This window comes from Rhopalosiphum padi, chromosome 1 (assembly GCF_020882245.1).
Source record: "Rhopalosiphum padi isolate XX-2018 chromosome 1, ASM2088224v1, whole genome shotgun sequence".
Lineage (NCBI taxonomy): Eukaryota > Metazoa > Arthropoda > Insecta > Hemiptera > Aphididae > Rhopalosiphum > Rhopalosiphum padi.
In genome coordinates this window covers 10,039,114-10,060,558 of record NC_083597.1, presented here as the reverse complement: position 1 = coordinate 10,060,558, position 21,445 = coordinate 10,039,114, and positions in this window count along the sequence as shown.

Genomic DNA, 21,445 nt, shown 5'->3' with positions numbered 1-21,445 from the left:
CTTTTTGATAATTCAAATTTTTCAAAATTTGTTAAATGCAAGAAAATTCATGAATAATTTTGTTTATTTAAAAGTTATTAAATTTACAATTTTTATAGCTATAACTTGTAAATTGTACATAAAGTTTCTCGTAAGTTCTTACTTCATAGAACTACTTAAAATACCTATCAATAATACATAATAGATACATATATATAACATATACCTATACAATTTTTTTGACATTTAAAGTATTAAATACTTGAAAAAATTGATTTTATTTTAAATACAAAAAAAAATAATCTTTTCTTTATAAGCGGTTTATTTAGTTTATTTGTTATATTATAAATTATTAATACATAATATGATAACGATAAAAAAATGCTACCTGGATGCCAAGTGAGCTACCCAATAATATATGTATTACATTTGCAAACAATAAGTCTATATATCAAGCTATAATATATTATTAAATTATATTGGATGTTGATATATCATTACTAGGGCTAGGGACTTCTAGGAGTTTGCATGTTTTTCAATAATCATTAAAAACATAGCTAAGTAATATAGAAATTTATTTCATGGTAATACGAGTTCATATTTAAAATTTATAGTTGCATATTTTGCATATTTGACCATTTTTTAATTATAAGTGCATATTTGAGCATTTTTAATATGAAAATGGTAGTTTTATAATTAAATAAATATTTTATACAAACAATTTTAAATTTAGATCGATTTCCTAGACCAGAAATATTAATTTTATGGTTTTATATACATATATATATAAAATTAGTATTGTTGTTTTTCTCGCCGAACGCTCCCGTTGTTATTTATGGACTTAATGGTATACTTCACAAGTGATTCCGATAGGCGATAGCCGATAATATTACCAAAATAACATTCTATGAAATTATGACATATATTTATAATCCCGTAGACAGGACGTTCTGTGATATTTTTATTTTATTAAAAATATTTAATCTATTTATTTTAATTTTAATTTTTTTATTTTATTTTATGACAATTATTTATTATGACAAGTTTTTTTACTATAAATTAAAATTTTATTAATTATGTATTCATATTAAAATAAAAAGGTTTTTATTAAATACTGTTATTTATTTTTTTTAGTGCATATTTTAATAGCATATTTGGTAATTTTTAAAGGCATAAATGCATACATATTTTAAGGTTTTTTAGGGAATGAAGTCCCTAGCCCTAATCATTACAGTACCATAGTATTACGTATTAACCTTATTACACCATCATGGCACTCATGTATGAAGTTTTCTTTATTTATGTGCTCTGCTCAAACTGATACAAAATATAGCCTTTAAACAATATGTATATACATATATAAGCACAATGTACAAATTTATACCTTATTATAGTTGTTACACTAAACGTTAATCTAATTTCTTATAGGTCCTAGTAAATAGACAAGCAGAATAAGTAGGTTCTTATAAGTATACCTATACCTATCTATATTTTCGAACCCTAAATGCATGCATTTTATACATCGTACTTATAATCGATGTATATACTTATTAGTTATTATACTTATATACTTATATCAGTTATATCGACTATAATACTATATAACTACCTATATAACAATAAAATGGATAATAGTAAATCTACATATTATATTTATATATGTATATATACAGAACGATTATTTTATAAAACAACATTAATTATTTCGATATCTATTAAGTACTGTTTTGAAAATAATTTTTTTTCAATAATTTTCAGTCACAATAAAACGACATTCTTTTAAAATATTTTTTATCATTAAAATATTTAAATTTTTTAATGTTTTGAATGACAACATACATATTTTACGTATATTTTAGAGTATTTCAATAAATAAAATTGTAGACGAGTAACTTATGATGAGTAGGAACTAGGAAATGAATTTAAATACAAATTGCATTTTTTTCTAAATATCCGAAAACATTGGTTTTCAAGCACAAAGTTAATTTCATACAATATCAAAGAATTAAAAAATGTAAGTCTTATTTTGTATTTTTTGATATTTTTACTGCGTTTTCATGTTTTTAAGTCATTTTTATGTACAGGAATGGATAAAATCCGATAAAAATTTAGATAACATTCATTCTAAAATAATAAAATAAAATATTATATGAATACAAAGTAATATATTATATATAGCCATATAGGCATATAATATATTAGTATATTGTACTCAAATTTAAGCATTTGGTCCCACTGAATGAGAGAACAGAAACCCACATTATATTTTCAATACAAACTATAATATAATATCATGAATTATTTTACATTCCTTTGTATTACTTTCATATTATGAGTATTTTGGAGCCGAATATTAATTTTATTTTTATTTTTAAGTTATCTGTTGTTATCGTTGTATAATGCGTCACTGCTGAAAATTTATAATTTCAAACTTCTGTGGCTTCGATGCCATGAAAAAATAAATGGGTCGAGTCTGAAGTCAGAAATCAGGATTTCTTAATCTTTATAAGATGTTTAATGGAATGTATCTAAGAAGTAAGAAGAGTACAAAACGTACGTGGTTGACAAAGAATTGTATCAGAACAGGGCAAGGTAGATGAGGACCCTTTTAAATAAATGGAAGTATCTATATAGAGATGACTATTCGTGCGATATTGGGAGGACCACAAACAAACAATCGATCACATAATGTTGAAGTTCCCAAAAGTACTTTTTTTCGCAAAGCTTGACTGGAATTCACTACATCACTCAAAAAGCTACAGAATGGATCAAATTACTAAACATAGACTTTTAATTTATATTTTATAACATTTAATGTACATTTTAACTTTAAGCCCGATTGTGCACATTTATTGTGATTATTAAATTGTTGTAATTTTTTACTACTTGTGATATTATTTTATTATTATATATGTATTATATGATATGTGTTTTGTCAGTATGCCATATGAAATAAATAAATATATTTTTTTATATATTATGTTTTCTTAAAAATAGTTCCAAAAAATACCAATAACAATAGGTACACGAGTTAAACCCTTACGCTGTTGTTAAAATGTTATTATTGTTTTCAATTTTTGGAACTTTTGCAGACTATACGATCAATAAAGCTCGAACGTTAACAACATCTAACCGAAAACACTAAAATATATATATTATACAATATCCCTACCTATATAAAATATAGTATATTGTATATGGCTATACCTATGTAATATGCATACAATATTTTATGATTTTATATAGGTATGTATATATGTATTGTATAGATAGTATATGTATTGTATTATATATATAAATAAGTCAAACACTACCACGTTCTGCTTTCTTTATATTTAGATTGATAAAATATTCAAACAAAATGAAAAGAAACTTCCGTTTTATAGCTCAATTGTTAACAAAACAACAAAGAAACTTCGGGCACATTTCATACATGTATACCAGAATATTGTACCTATATATATATGTACAGTTTATATGTATATAAATTGTTCCTTTTTCGTTTAAATAGGCAATTCTTCATAATGTTACAAAAATAATTTGCTTTAAGTATAGTCGTACCAGATAAATATATAACGTTTTATAGTTAACATTAAACATTTAGTAAGTATTTGAATATTTTTATTTTATATTTCACAAACAACGTCTAGGCCTTATTAATAATTATAACTATACGTAATATCCAATCCTGTATTTAAATGTGAATAATATATATTATATAGGTATATTAAAAAAAAACTATTAATTTTAAATTAAAATGTTTATTAACTTTTTTAAAATTATGCTTATAATATTTGAATTATAATACAATTTAAATAAAACCATAAAGAGATCATTTAATTATTACCTATTTAACTACACTTATTTTTGAATTAATATAGGTATTCGATGATATTAAAACATAGCCTTATCAAAGTATTAAATATTTAAATATATATAGGCACCACTAACATATACAAATAATTATAGCAACTATATTATTATTATTTATTACTTATACAAGTGTGTATAAAGATAAATAAGTATTTTATTAAAACAAAAAAAATAATCTCTTTTAGTTTTATTTTTATGATACATATAATCTATCACTATAAGAAATATTTTTTTATATTAAATTATTATAAATTCAACAATTATTTGTTATATTTAACCAAAACATTTTAAAAACTTCACACGATATAATAACGGACTTTGTTGCTTATTATTTAAAATTTAAATATTTATGATATTCGATCTAAGAAAATTATTATGTTCATTGTTAATTTTTATTTTGAGGTCATAACTCAACTTGATAAAATAATAATTTGAATACTATTTTATCAGTATGTATTAATGAATATATTTTCAGATAAATATTTGATATACCTATAATATTATATATACTAAAGAAAAACAAGTAGGTAATGATAAAGAATCAGTAGGTATTGTATTAAAATTATAAATTGTTAAGAAACGTAATAAACACGTTTAATGTTTTTGAAATATTTCATAAAATTATGAAAAATTATTTTGTAACTAACTATTCAATTTTATTTCTGTGCATATTATACGTATTTCAAAAATGGATCACGTTTATTATCTTATACAAATGTTAACAACTTCTTTTTTAAAGGACTTACAATAATTTCAAGTTTTTCTAAATAATTTCGGATATTCATACATTATTTTATTTTTTTAAATTAATTAAATAAACACATACCTCTAATCAGGTCAATTTACCAACCTACATCAGCCTATACATTTAATACATTATACTTATTTAGTAAATATAGTGCAGTCTGGCTAACGGTATTACGTATGTGCTTACAATTTATGCATAGGTTCTTATTTTAACACAATATAATTCATACAAATTATATTGTGTTAAAATTATTGATATTCATTAAAAGAAATAAAAAAAGAATAAAATACCGATGTTTTTATATTATACGAATAACGTGTGTCAGTGTTGACACTGTTAACAGTCAAATGTCAGGATAACCTTACTATCATACTCTACAATATATAGTTTAGATTTTTAGACTGTTATTTGAAATTCGTAAAATATGTCAATATAATGTAATATACGTTTATTATATTATATATACGCAATGCGTATACCTACACCTAAATATAGTACCTATACCTACGCCCTCGAAACCGAGCCAAATGGCATAACCCTAAGTTGAACAAACATAGCTATAGTGTTGTAAAATCAATACTTATGGAATAGTATATATGATATTAGATATATAATATTTAACATTTAACAATATTTGATCATTCGGAGAAAATTATTATATTTATAAAATTAGGCAATTCAATATTAATAGTACAGTCATATATAGGTATACCTTCGATGTTTTAGTTTAATTATAATTTAGCAAAACTGTTTTTCCTGAATTATCTCAGATTTTTTATGTAAGTACTTCTATTTAACTCGAGTGGTCTTGTAAAAATTTTAACTTTATCTTACTTTTGATAATGGAATTTTACTGTTTAATGTGATGTTTATAAAATATGAATATAGCTCGTAATACTTTAATACCAGTGCAATAAATGATAATCGTTGAACATTGCTATTTGTCTGGTATATTTAATAATTCAGTTAATATTTACTATAGCTGTTGTAAGCCGATATTATTTTACGTTTTAGGCATTTATTATAAGTACAAAGAGTTTTCATTATCTGTATTACTTAAATAAACGTCTAAACAGAGTTTAAAACTTTTAAAGATAAATGAGAATGCATAAACACCATGATATTATTATATCACGAATCAAAGACACTCATTATTGTCTGTGTATTTATTGTTTAGACATGTAGGTATACATATTATATAGGTACAACAAAATGTATTATAAAAACTCCAATTGTAAATTTTCAAAACTTGAAACGTATACATACTACATAGATGTTTTTTAAACCTTTAAAATAACCATAAAAAAATATAGAATTTTGAAAATAATGATACATTATAAAACAACGTATTAGTATTTATATTGAATAATATATATCATAAATTAACTTATATACCTACCTACTTAATTGTTAAGATCGCTGCAGTGTACCTATATAAATACTGTACACAATATATTAATTACCTATATAAGTATACACATATATTTATACAGATTGGTTACTTTAATCATAAACATTCATAATCTTAAATATTAAAGATGTTTTGAAAATATTTTTTTACATATTAACTTTTTAGGACTGGTGCAACGGGTAGGCGGGGTAGGAACTTGTTTAGATCGGTGGCATTTTAGGTACAAAATATTATGTACTTACCGAAATATAAATTTGTATTTATTTTTATTGATACATTTATCATACATATTACCTAAGAAAAAAGTTGGATTTTTAAATTATTTATGTGGTTCTAAAATTTTAAGCAGGTAATATAAATTACGAAATTAATATAAGCCGGTAACAAAATTATTTCCTATTAAACATCGTTGCTGGAAGTCCTATATTAGATGGCTCTCTATAACCGTTGCACACTATATGTGTATGAGTAAATGAGTTTAATCGATAAAGGTACGACACGAATGCGCAATGTGTCAGTTAAAACGTTATGATAATTTAGATAAGATAAGATAAAAATAGAAATCCATTAGATAATTTATATTTTAACAAAAAAATAAGCCGAATTGTTTTGTGTCATTTGTGTTACTTTTTATGTAAAGCAATTTACCAAATACTGAAGTGTCCGAAACCCCCTCATTTGTTGAAATTTGAACGTCAAAAAGCGGGTTAAGTTGTTTTAATTTTTTAATTACTTGTAGACTGTTGTTAGCTTTTATTTTTAAATTTGAAATCTTTTATGACCATCATGTACTTCAGTACCTACTTATTTCTGTTTTATTGATTATTGAATTTGAAGTTGAACATCAATGTTTTATTTATTATTTATGTAGTACAAAACTACTTTTAAATTGCTAGAAAACAACCATCTAATTTAATTCATGCTGTCCACGTCGGATTTTTCATACACAACCCATCAATTTCCCATTGTAGAATGAATTTATATTATACCTATAAAATCGATGGTATGATATGATTTATTTTATTTATATCATTATATCAATATATAATTATAAGCTAAACAGTTTTGCTTAACCAAATTTAAAAAGTTAAACTAGTTAAACTTTTTATTCATTAACATTTATAATTTTAACAATTTTTTACTTTTTTACTATTTTTTTTTTATTATTTTTGGTTTCTTTGAGATAGACACGAACGATTTTTATTTCATACTTGCAACATTATACAATATTTATGTAGAATATTTTTCTGTAAATTTTGATACATGTAAAAATCGAATTTTGAACGAATAGTTGTTAGTAATAGGTAAGTGTATTAAATATTTAAGTAAGTATAGGAATTAGGACAAATAGGTAGTGACAAAGAAGCTTTCTGCATAACGTTGGTCCACTACTATTCACTTATCTAAAGTTCAATTAATTATAAGTTATAGTTAATTAATAATAATAGGTATATTATTAATATATGCCTAAAATTAAAAATTGTATTTATTTAAGTATGTATTATATTGTAATAATATACATAGGTTAAGTTATAGGTACTGTTAAGTGTTAGTATATGTACTTAATACTTAAAATTAATAATTCTATGGATCATCGTTTTGGTAAAATAAACAACAAAATGTTTGCCTTATAAACAATTTTGACTACTTTATTTTATTAATTTGTCTATAATATAATATCATAATTCATTTTTTGAACCATTAATATAATAATACGTTCATCAAACTACATAGTATCAAATAACCTCGACACGAGCAATGGGCCGTAAATTCTAGTAAAGACTTTTCAATGACACGCGCCAAGCATTTGTCAATATTTTGGCATTATTTTAATGTGAACAAAGTTCAACTACTGAGTCCAGACACATACGTTTTCTATTAATTTAAAAAAAAAAAAACGTTTTATAGGTATTCACAAAATAAATAAAATGTTTAGACAATTATTGCATAATTGGTTGGTTAACAATTGAAGTCAAATTAATTTCTTATGAGCGTTTGAAGTTAAAATTTTTACGTCATTGTATATAGATTCATGCGTAATATAACTATTTCTGCAGCTCAAATCATTTTTGATATTTTTATATAAACCTAATTAAAAAACGAATAACTGAGGATACTTGACATTTTCAACAAAATTTTTAAAGATATTTAAAAATATTTAAAATTAAGCATAATTTATTTTTATAAGTATTTAAATTTCAAATTTTGACAAAAATTCATCAAATCATGAAAATTTTAAAATTTTTTTGCAGTTGAAAAGTTAAAAAATACAGGCATGCATTTTTTATAGCTATAATAATAAGACTTAAAAATGTAATGCAAAATTCTTCATAAGTAACATTTCAAGTTAAAATTTGGACAGAATTACATACTTATTATACTATGATAAAAAACAATATTCATTATTATGTAAGTTAACCTTTTTACGTATATTATTATATTTTAATCACACATTTAAACAATGTTTTCTACAAAAATGTATTCAACCATTTCAACCTATTGTATTATTATTAGTACCTAAAATAAACCACTTTATTAGCAAATAAAGTTATCATTTTAACATCGCAGTTAAAATGAAAACCCATCAAAACGTAATAAATTATGGGCGTTGTCGTAATTTTTCACGGAATTGATGATTACTGGCGCCAATATAACGTCGGAGTGTCGGACCGTCATCACAAATATTATCATTATGTACACATAACACACGTCCCTTAAAAATAACAAACGTATTTTTTTAATATTATAACTCAACTTTGTTTAGTTTGAGTTTTTTCGACAAAAAAACATGTATATAAGTTTGTATTATAATTTATAGCATGATGCACAGTGTCAATATGTCTCGCGATTACACAGATGTATTTATAGTAGTAGATATTAGTGTGAGTATACTGAGTATAGGTTCATAATAAATAATATTAATACATATATAAATATGTTATGTATTGTAATATAATAAATCATATATTATTATAAAGCACTTATGATGTATATGAATATTATAATTTCAAGGATATTTTATTGTACGTAATATTGAAGAGATTCGAGTATTTACGATTAATATTTTTTAAATTCTAACCAAATAATGAAATAACTAAAATCATTTATAGAAAAATTGTTAATATTTGTATTATCCTGCCGTTCTATAATAACCTACATTTTTTCCTGTAAATATTAAGAAAAATACCAATATTTTGCTATTTTTAACTGAATCAGATTTGCTATCAGATATCACACTTAATGAATATTAAAAATAAATAAAATTCTCTACTCGAAAACATCATGTTTGATACCAAAAACACATATCATTGTAATAAATGTAATTAATTCTTAACTCTACTAGATTTGTTAATATCATTCATTTTTTTAATCATTATGATTCATGTTGATGGTTAAATTGGACCCACTCCCCAAAATAAAAAATAAAATATGACATATAATAATAATATATTCTTCAATGAATTGATTTCAAATTAAGTAAGGAAAACTGTCATAGTCGATGGGGCTTTAGACTTGTCAATCACTGAGAAATATTCACAGAAATAGGTGTACCTATGGTTAAAATGTTTGAACATGATTGACACGTACTTAAAAAAAATCGAACTGGCCAAACAAACATACAGTTGAATACAACATGTAGAAATTTGTATAATATAATTGAACTGAAGTCTGAAAGTTCAAGTTTGAATGGATCTGCAGATGACAATGATGAAAATTAGATTGTCATTATTATGACGAATTTTGAATAAATAGTGTACCTACTTCAAAATAATCGAAATTCATGTTAAAAAAATACTAAAATTCGTTAAGTTGTATTACATTTTTTATTAGGTTTTGGAAGAATCATAAAATTTAATTTCAGGTGGTAAAATGTAATCTATTGCAAGTTAATAACGAATTAACGAATAGTTACGAACAGTAGTTATGGACGTTATGGCATATTATATATTTATATGTAGCTACAAATGTCAAAGGGCACCATAAGCACTTCGTGAATATATAATATATTTAATAATAATCATTAATCAATGTATAATGTTTTTAAAATATGAATGTATAAAAATATAAGCTTATAATCCTGGATTACAATTAAATTTGCAAAATGTCTTTTTTTAAGTTTGTATCAATGATGTTTTTAAGTTTTAATTTAAGTTTTTAAATTGTAATATTAAATTGTACGAGTTAAGAGTATAATTAAAACTATATTAAACTGATGGAAAAAATATGACGTAAAACATAAAATGTTGATGTAAATGAAACCCGTGTATTTATTTTACATTTCGAGGGAATCAAATTTATAACTAATTCTAAGGATTAGTTATATTGATAATATATTTAGAACAAACTTAGAATTTGCTAACATCACCATTTACTGACCTATAGCTAGATTTGGGATTTAAACCACCTTTATATCCTGTATTATCAATAAGTATAATAAATATAATATTATAATATACTTCACTAATTAGAAGTAAATATTTATTATTGATTCTTTATCGGTAGTTTTGTATTATACATATTTTACTTATATAAATATATAGAACAATTAGTTTAAAAAAACATCATAAACATGCATTTAAAAAAATTCATTTATTATCATGTATTATACGAATTACGAATACTAAAATATAGTACTATTAAATACTATAATACTGTAATATACTAATATTCGTACTATTATACCAAGATATTTTTCTATTATATGGTCTATAACAAGGGTGGCAAATTATTTGAATGCTACGTACCAAAAATTAACTTTTATTTTTTTTTATTTTTTTTGAGTATAGGTATCTTGAAAAATATTATACAATATATTATATTATTCAATATCGTAAGAAAAATAATTTTATTGGTATTAAATATAAAAAAAGGTTAGTTTAGGACGTTTAGGTACATAATATAATAACATTACTTTTTGTTAATTATTTATTTTCCTAATGTAATTTTTTTTTTGAACTTTTGCCAATTCGTTGATAATTGGTTTATAAAAATATCCCAGACCATCCCTGGTCTATAATATAATGTATAGACGAAAAAAAGTGTAATTTATACAGGTACCTTTATACTACTGCAGTTTATATATAATATATATGGGCATATAAATTATTGATAGAAATTAATAATAGGTACATTATAAAACACTAAATTTTATTATTTTAAATACATAGTAGGTACCCATTAAGTAATCCGGTTATCATCATTATGGAATATTATTTATTAGATTAATTTATTATATAAACATTTAAATAAAAATAACGTAATAAATACTCGTTTAAAAATATATTTAATTGTATTAGGTAATATAACCTTATATCTAATATAAAAATAAATAAGTATTACACTCATTTAAATAGTTAGTTAAAATGTAATGATTTCGTAAGAGTTTTTTTATAAAGTCTTATTTCTAAAATGTTTTTAATCTGGTCACCCTAACTATTGATTAAATGTATAACGCGCGTTACCTAAAGCCGTCTGCGCAACACGCAGCATCAGACCAACCCACTGGGAGTTCTATTGATTTCTCACTTTGCTCCTCTGCTTGCAGGTCTCCAAAATATACGTTTTCTGATTTTAGAATGAAACCATTGATACCAATATTTTATTAACATAAAAATGTAGATTTATATGTTTTCCAATTCACGTATAACTATATTTTATAGTACCTATATAATATATATTTATTATATATATATATATATATACCTATATATTATGCAATTAATATATATAATATATATCTATAACATGTATACTAAATACGTCATTATAGGTATACCATAATATAATGTATAATATAGATTATGGTATATATTCTATACTAAAGACTCTATATAGTGAATTACGTTTATATAATATAAATTTAACGAATAAAAAATTAAGTTTTAATTAATGTATATATGAATAAATATTAAAATATTTCATGAATTTATAATTGAAACATAATCTATACCTATACAGAAAAACTATAGTAATATTAAAACAAACTAAAATAATAACTGAAATTGGTGTAATAGTATATAATTATAGTAACATTTTCATTTCAATTTTCAATATCGTATTATCTACATAAACAAGATTTAAAGATTTTATTGAAATCCAGTACTAATGCAAGTCACTACAATTTCTTTTCCTTGCCTAAAATATATTTTATAATAGATTTATAAAATACACTTAATAGGATTTAAATCTTTAATAACTTACAAATTTAATCTTTCTATTCATATAAAGTCGTGAAGTTTAAAAGTTTTTATAAATGTATAAATGTTTAATATAGTTCTAATAACAATGACATAGATGCAAGACGTATTTAATATATAATCTTAGCCAATAATACAAATTACAAAATATATATTCATTCATTCTGGCTTATTGAGTTCATATATTATATATTTATATCAGATTTAAGATAGTAAATCGTAGTTCATATTAATTTATTGCCCATAGCCCATAGATCATAGGATGAAATATTAAAACAATAATCAAATGAAAAATGATTGCAACAATATAAATGTAAAATAATAATTGATCAAAAACTGCAAAAAAGTATAAATTATTCAAATCACAAAATTTAAATTTAAATAATATTATATTTAATTAATATTCCTTACACAATTATAATTTATAGGTATTATGCCTATAGTAAATATAAAATATATAATAATATATTTACAAATATTAGTAATATTTTACTATAATGTTATATTATACAGTCAAAATATAGTCCGAAAATAAAAATTACAATCATTTATTCAATAATTACATTTTAATATTTTATCTACCCATTAGATATGCTGTAACCAAAACTATTATTTATTCATCACATAAAAACAATTTTATTTTGTGAATTGAATAATTTATATTTTTGGACTTTTTGTCAAACTCTAAAAATTTGCACGAAATTTTATTCCTACAGTAAAAATGAGTTCATACTTATAATTCACGGGCTTTTAGTACAGAATTCGTGCAAGACATGTTTGTTTAAGTTTTGATACTAGGTCGTATTAAATATTAAGTTACAGTAATACTTGTATAGAATTTCATTGTACTACAATATTATGTTCATCGTGATAGTTTGTCTGATATTTTATTTTTGCTATTATAAGTGATTAGTTTAAGACTTAAGTGAATAAGTGGAATAGAACGAATAGAAGGGAGTTTATTAATTACGCTTAAAATTACCGTATTATATATTAATTTTGCTAAAAACATTTAGGTTTGATAGACAAATTGCGCTAAGTAGTTTTCAGAGTGGGATAGTGGGTAAATCAATTGTGCTAAGTATATAATATAGCTGACGGTATTTTAAATTTAAAATATCTAAAAATAAATGTACTATATTCAGTAGTACAACTTTAGTTCCTATACTTGAATCAAATAAAAATATTCAATAGGTAATTAACAAATTTTATAGAATATTATTCAAATGAATGGTAATTTCATATACAAAATTATCTGATAGTGACATGATTGTATTTATATTTAATCCATATTATTACAAAAAGTATATTTTATGTACTGCTACGATGAATGAACCGATTAGGTTAATAAATATTTTTATAACTAACGATAATGAAAACTTGGTTTCGTTTAGGTGTAGGTGTATATAATATATCGATAAAATTCGTATACTTGTGTAGTTGTGTGTGTTGGTTAAAGTAAGTTTCATAAAAGTTCTTATACTATAATAGAATATTGATTGCAAAATATCGGATATTTATATTTTAAATGCAAGAATATTATATTTTTATGTAATTGTAATAATTCAATATTGATGAAATTATAATGGACAATAACATTTATATTTCATGCATGAAGATAAAACTAAAAGTTAAGTTCAATAATCGGTTTACTGACTATAAAAAATAAAAATATAAGAAACGTAGTACCTATTGCTAATTGGTATAATGGTATATTATCGACCTAAAATATAATAAGAAGCGTAATTGGTAATTGCTCCTAAAATATAAATTTTGTTTTAAACACAACTGTCAATTGGTAAACTTTTTTAATATCTCATTATTTTAGAATAATATATGGGTCATTAAAATGTCATGTTTTTTGCAGAAAGTAGGCTAAAATAACGAAAATAATTTTTTTTTATGAATAATTTTAATACCTACATATTTTATATTTATAGTATATACTATTATATAGGAGTATAAAACAGATAACCACAAAATAAAAAAAGATAAAAATTAATATTGCAGCAGAAGATATAATATTATAATCACTATGATATATCAGCATTCATCGCCAACACATTTTACAATTCTTTATCTATATAGATTTTTTTTTATCTTTATTAGTTCTGAATCATAATGTATGGTCGCCTTATCCATACTCGAATAGAATACCTATAATCTATATGGCTATATATACATACAATAACCTATTACTAACGAATACAACTTTGGGCGTATCGCTATTCGTAATTGACGATTATCAATTGGCTGTAAATATAATATATCCTAGATCCCTAAAAGATATTTTGTTCCCATAATTATTTAAATTATATTCAATATTACAATTTACAATCGTATACTATAACGAATTAGATTATTATAAACAATTGTTAATAGCGTAATATTGCATTTAACTGAACAAATAAATCTGGCATTTTGTACTTCTTGAACGATAAATGTATAATATTATATTAATAAACGGTAAAATATTGAAATTTCCTAAAAAAAGTTTTGAATAAAAGCAGTTTCTAATTATAAAATGTATAAATTCAAATGAAAAAGGTAATTTAGAAAGTATTAATGTCACCTAGACCGTCGAACTCAATCGAATTGTTGGGTATATCATGTAGATGCAGGATTATATGTAGGTATCTAATATTCTGACAAGGAAAAAACATTGATTTTAAAGCAAAAAGTAGTTTGGGTTGGACGAAAAAAATCGTATTTGAACAACGTAGGTATATTTATTATTCGGATACAGAAATATTCCGTTTGCCGAATAGATGAGATATTTTTAAGTTATAACACATAATATGTATGTATAGATGTACGCTTAACTAAGATTACCCCATACGGCTATACTGGTATAGTGTTATTATACAATGTGCATACAAATATAATACATATTCTATACAAGGGTCGTAAAGCAACTGTAACGAATTCATAGCAATGAACTATAAGAACACACACGCGCACGCATAGACACACATATAAGTATAAATCGTAATAACTGTATAGATACCAGTGGAAGGGAAAGGGACCCGAGGCAGGTGGTTGTCGTATAGGCTATTGAGCATTTGGTCGGACAAAAACACGATTTGTATCGTATATTTATTGTTTGGGTGTGTCTCTGCGACATCAGGAATTTCGTGCGGGACAAAAACATATTATATACCTACATATATAAATGTATCTACACGCGTGTGGTACGGGCGTTGTGTTTTTGAGAATAAAAACCGGCGGGCGTCGACAGACCCAGTCACCAAAATGTTATAATAACAATATTCCTATATAATAATATTATAATATTTTAGTGAGGAGTATCCAAAAATTCGGGCTACTATAATACACCACGCACACAGCTATACAGCTCTAACGTATAATAGAATAATATGATTCATAAAATACAAAAATTCTTACATCTTAAATGCGAATTCTACAAATCACAAATCACATAATACATAATATATTTAATATATTAATATTATTTTTTATTACAATTTAAAAATACACATATGGTATCTTAATACATAGACAATTTATATAGTCTAGCGTTTATACGTATCTTGAGAAATTCCTAAATAACTCTCTTTATTCTCTCACACACACATACTCTCTGGTAATGTACCAATGTCCAACACACATGTCGTCTTTAGGATAAGTCTGTATGGCTATATATAATAATGCACACTATAATAAGTATAATACATATTCAATCACCACCCAACCCAATAAGGGTGCCATTTTGAATAGCGACAGGGTATTATAGCTGGTGCATGTATAGGTACTATAATAGCATTCATACAACCACTAGTTAGTTTTTTCACAGTTCTCCAGTGCGATCTACGACAAAATTTATTTTACACCTAATATATAAATACTTAATACTTTTCGCTGTATCATTATATTGTATTATACAATATGTCAATATGGCATAAGCTGGGAGTTAAATTGGTTGGTGCTCTAAATAACATAAAATAGCCAATAGATAGCAAAAATATGTATGATCTAATGCACTAAAACATATATAAATTATTATTATTTTTATTAGAAAATGTGTTTACAAATTACAATATATTTAAATGTTAAAAGTAGGTAGATATATAATAAGAAAATGAGACGAGCGAGATTTCTACATGTAGAAAATAACATAAAAATTGAAAATTATCTCGAACGAAAAAGCAACCATTATTGCAACAATGTCATCCAACTATGGATTATTTTTATGTTATTACTTTATAGAAGATCCTTAGGCGGATCATTGTCTCTTGAGTATTTTAGGGATAAAATTAGGATAAAATATAAATGATAATTGTTTGATTGAAGGATTGGTGTGGGTTTTTAGTTTTGAATACAATTTAATATACCTAAATTAACCTAATGTAATTTTGATAGTTCATTGACTGTAGGTAGTTTTAGGTTTTGGTGGATATGGTACCGGTGGAATTTACATATTTTTTCCAGATAAAAAAAACCGTACCAATGGAACGTACAGACAAAAAAAGTATAATAATCAATACAATTTACATTCACCAATAACTCTTTTCAAATGTACAATACACCAAATAAATGTCAATACATTAAACATATTATGTTAATAAGCAGTTAGATATCGATGTCATCTTACTCGTCTTCCTATTATACATATTTATGCATCATGAATCAAGATCCCGTAACTATTGTAATATATATTATTTTTTATACACAGGCATTTTATTAATCCTATTATAATTCCCATGTACTCCATATTGCAGGCAGTCGGTTGTTATATTTTGTCGTTCTCTACATAGTACGTCTACAGTATAACACGTGTCAGAAATATATTATTCTCCTGTAGTCCTGCCTTCGGTTTTTTCTTTCAACATACAACTTATTCTTAACACTCGTTTTACGGCTTTCAACTATTTACATGAATCTCCCATATTAAAATTAAAAGTACCTATATATTCAATATAAATTATAAGCTATTACTTTCCAATAGTTAATAGTTTAATATTTATTTTTAAACCTTGTTTTAGTCATTTTATGCTCTTCTTAGTTCTGATACTTAGTCATAATATATAATATATTGTTACGTTATATTATGTAAAATAATAGACAAAATATCAAACTAAATTAATTAATACAAATACCTAATAATTTATACACCACTGAATACTAATTAAATTGGTAGATAGGTAATATGTTTAGTATTTTATAACGTTTTCTTCTTATTTCTTAATAAAATACCTATTATTTTTTATTATAGACTTTTTTAAAAGACGCATTATGTTACTCGAGTCCCAAAAATAGTTTACATTTATCAATACTGGATCCAATTTGGTTGACTTATACTTTATTTTTTTTTTAAATAATTCGATAAGCATCGACCTCGTGCCATGCCATCGAACAACGTCTGTTCATTGTTGAAAAATGCCTAATCGTTAATTATGTTTAAATAATTACCAGCCAGCTTATCGCTATAATTAGGTACCGAATGTAAATACAGACCTTGCTGATAAGAAATGTCAAGTGTCAATCGGACTTCAATTATAATAGAAAATCAGCTATCTGAATGACTGAAATGACTGAATGGTTGTTCTATGTTTTAGTTGTATACACATAAGAATATTTATTTTTCTTTGGGACATATAAATTCAGTATGAAGTAGTTTTTCGGTTCTAGGATAACTACAGCCCTATGTCTTCCCCACTCTTTACGCGATGTTCTCGTCTGACAAAAAGCAGAGGTCGGTGGTCACACAAGAAAAAAAAATAGTCCATATTTCATTAAAATTAGTCCCCAGTTCCCCACTCATCACGCCCACTGAAATATACGCCTCTGTTTCAAGTTTCAACACGTGTGAGATTTAGTTGACGACTAAAATTACTTCAATACCCATATGATATTAACTATTATTTATCATAAACATAAAATGTTGAAGGAACCATTGAATTATGAACCTAATGTAATATTATAGCAGTATTAACTCTTATTTTAAATAGTGCTAATAAATACTAATTCTAGTTTCAATTTCGTTCAATTAGTTAAGGAATTTAATTAATGCGATAAAAAAACGATTAGTCAAAATGATTCATCAATCATCAAATAATATACTCATGTTAGTCACGTAGTTACAAATAAAAGAATATATTAATTAAATACAATTTTGCTTAATTGAAGATGTTTAATTTGTTTTTAAAATTTAAAAACATTTTTGAAAACATGAAATCATTTAACACGAAACATTTTATATTTTTATGACTGTTTTTATTTTTCTCATATTTTCATGGAATTATTTGATGAAATGTATTTAAGATAACTACCATTTTTTTACAAAAACACAATATTATTACATGACTTATTTTTTCAGTTTCGTACTTTTGTCTTTCTTGTTGAGCAGTCATTAAGATTTAAAATTAAAAATGTTGAATACTAAATACCTATTAAAATTGTATGGATATAAGTAATAAATACAAGCGTTTGGTTATTTTATTTTAATAATTTTACATTTATTATGCCTTATATCCTATATTCCTATATCTACACATCGGTCACATCGTTAAAGATACTCAAAATAAGTCACCTTCAATATACTTTTGGGAATACATAAAATTTCCAAGCTACAAACTGTTAATTATGGTTAAAATAGAAAAGGGGTGCTCAAGCACTATAATAGGTATATGAATAATGAATATCGGCCAAAATTTTAGTTGTGAGAGGTCGCATTGTCTGGATGCAAAATCTATGCATTGTTCTTTACACAATAAGTCGTGTAAAATTATTTTAAAAAAAATGTGATTTTTATGATAGTTTATCTTACTGATAATCTAGATGTCTGGATAATTTTGATCTATTCAATCTATACTTCCACTGCATACTAAACTTTTTACAGTTTAAGCCACTCAACTTTATGCTTTATTCAATTCTTCTCTTTAAGACATATAGGTACTAGATAAAAGCATACCATATACCTACATAATAAAATTAATAAATTTTTTTTAGTATAAAGTTTTAGACGTGGAAAGAAAAGAATTATTAATTTATATAAAATTAAAAAAAATTGAAGTAGATAATAACCGTTCTGCTGTATAGTAAGTGTGGCGAGTGTACTTCGTTAATGTTTTATTCACTGTAATGGATGTGTAATTAACATGAATTCATTGATACATTAATATAAAACCAATTCCGAGCAGAGGAGAGCTTGTGTTCAGTGGCGTAACTGGGAAAAAATCTAGGGGGGGGGGGGCAATGTATAATGAATGTAATATATTTATTATTATCAAAACCCCTCCACTCCTCCCCACCGGTTAAAAAATATACCTTTAGCTTTCAAAAAACTGTCAGGGTCCCCTCTTTCCCCCCCACAATTACGCCACTGCTTGTGTTACTCAATAAATTTTATGATATTATATTATATTGCCATTAGGTACCTATAGTAATTACTAATTTATTGTAATTTGTAACATATATAATTAGTTATAAAGTAATACATGGACTTAAAATAAAAATAAATATTATGGAAATTTAATTGTGTGCTTAGTAAAATATAATTATTAAGTATATAAAAGTTTCAAGTAAGTTTCACGAATAATTTTTGAATTACAACAAAATTAGTAAAATCTTTATTTAAACATATAATTTAGTCCAAATTGGAAAAACAAGCTGTTGTCTAGAGCAACAATTTTAGGCCAATATTTTATTAAGAATACTAGGTTTTTTATATTTTGTAATATAGGATACGATTACCCTGAACGATGGCAATTAAAAATGTTTAGTATTTAAACATAGCACATTCTTGTTAATTTAATTAATATTTATTTTATATTTTATAATAGATAAATGTTATATAATAAATGTCCGATTTTTTCGATTGAAAATGAAATAACACAAGAAACATAATTCAAACTTTTGCAGAAAAAAGTTAGGCGCAAACAAATGAAATAGCTTTTTTTGCTATTTATGTTGTATAATATAATAATAAGTACAACATTTTAAGTTTGTTTATTTGATATTGTTTTTTTTTTAAATAATATTATTTAAATTTGATTAAATACATTACTTTGTTTAAAGAACCTAATCATATCTATGCAATAATTATATTTAATTAGTTGGTAGAGCAAATTTATTCGAAAACGTGATGATAGATTATATTTTAATAAATATTATATTGGTAAGTATAATATTTTATTGATTAAAACAATAAATGAACTATGAACATAACCCATAATAATTATTGAAAAGTACTTAAAAATATGTTTTCTCATTGATAAGTTGAATGAGGCGGCAAAATAAAACTTGTCTAGTAGCGGCAATTATGTAAATCCATTTCTGGTTTCAGTATAATAACTATTTATTAGGAATCTTATATTATGTTTTGAAGCTTTATATATATAAAACTGAACATTTTATAAATTTTTATCTACATAATAATTTTCAAATTTTCATGGCATTGACGAAATGCGTCAATATCTAACTTAAAAGGAAAAAATTGTGGATTTAAACTCTAAATTTTTTTTTGGCAACATTTTTTTGTCAATATTCATAGACAAGAATAAAACTTCTGGAGAAAATTTCAAGTGTCTACGATTATTTATATATTTTTGAATTGCAGTAAAGTATGAAAATCGATTATCAAAAACTGTTTTTTTAATTTTTTCCGATTAATTTAAAAAGTATTATACATTTTGACCTTCCGAAAGTACTAATTAGATCTAATTTAATATCAGAAATTAGGTACTTAAAAAGACTTTATATAATTCGTATAGGTATGTAAATCTAAAAAAATCCATATATTCATCACTTCGCTCAGAATTTAAAATAAGTATAATAATACTTTAATTTTAAAATACTTTATGATATAATTTAATAAATAATACAAAATATATTTTTATACTATATTTTTAATTTTATATCCAAAAATAAAAAACAAAAAAAAGCGGTAATTGTTTCAATTATACCTATGTCCTATATACATTACTATGTATAGGTAATTTTAATTTCTTTACCTATATTATAACTAGAGCGTGGATTTTTATGTAAATATATAATTTTATTGAATGCAAATTTCTTAATTCTGATTAAAAATAAACACATTTTATAATAGGTACCTTGAAAAATTATTATTTTACATATTTTCACATATTTTTAAATATTTTACTAATATTTATGTACATCGTATTTTCATATATATATACAGTTTTTATTTGTTTTAAAATTATTACATTGGAACTTGGAAATTTTGTTGGATATTTAATTAACGTCATTTAATAT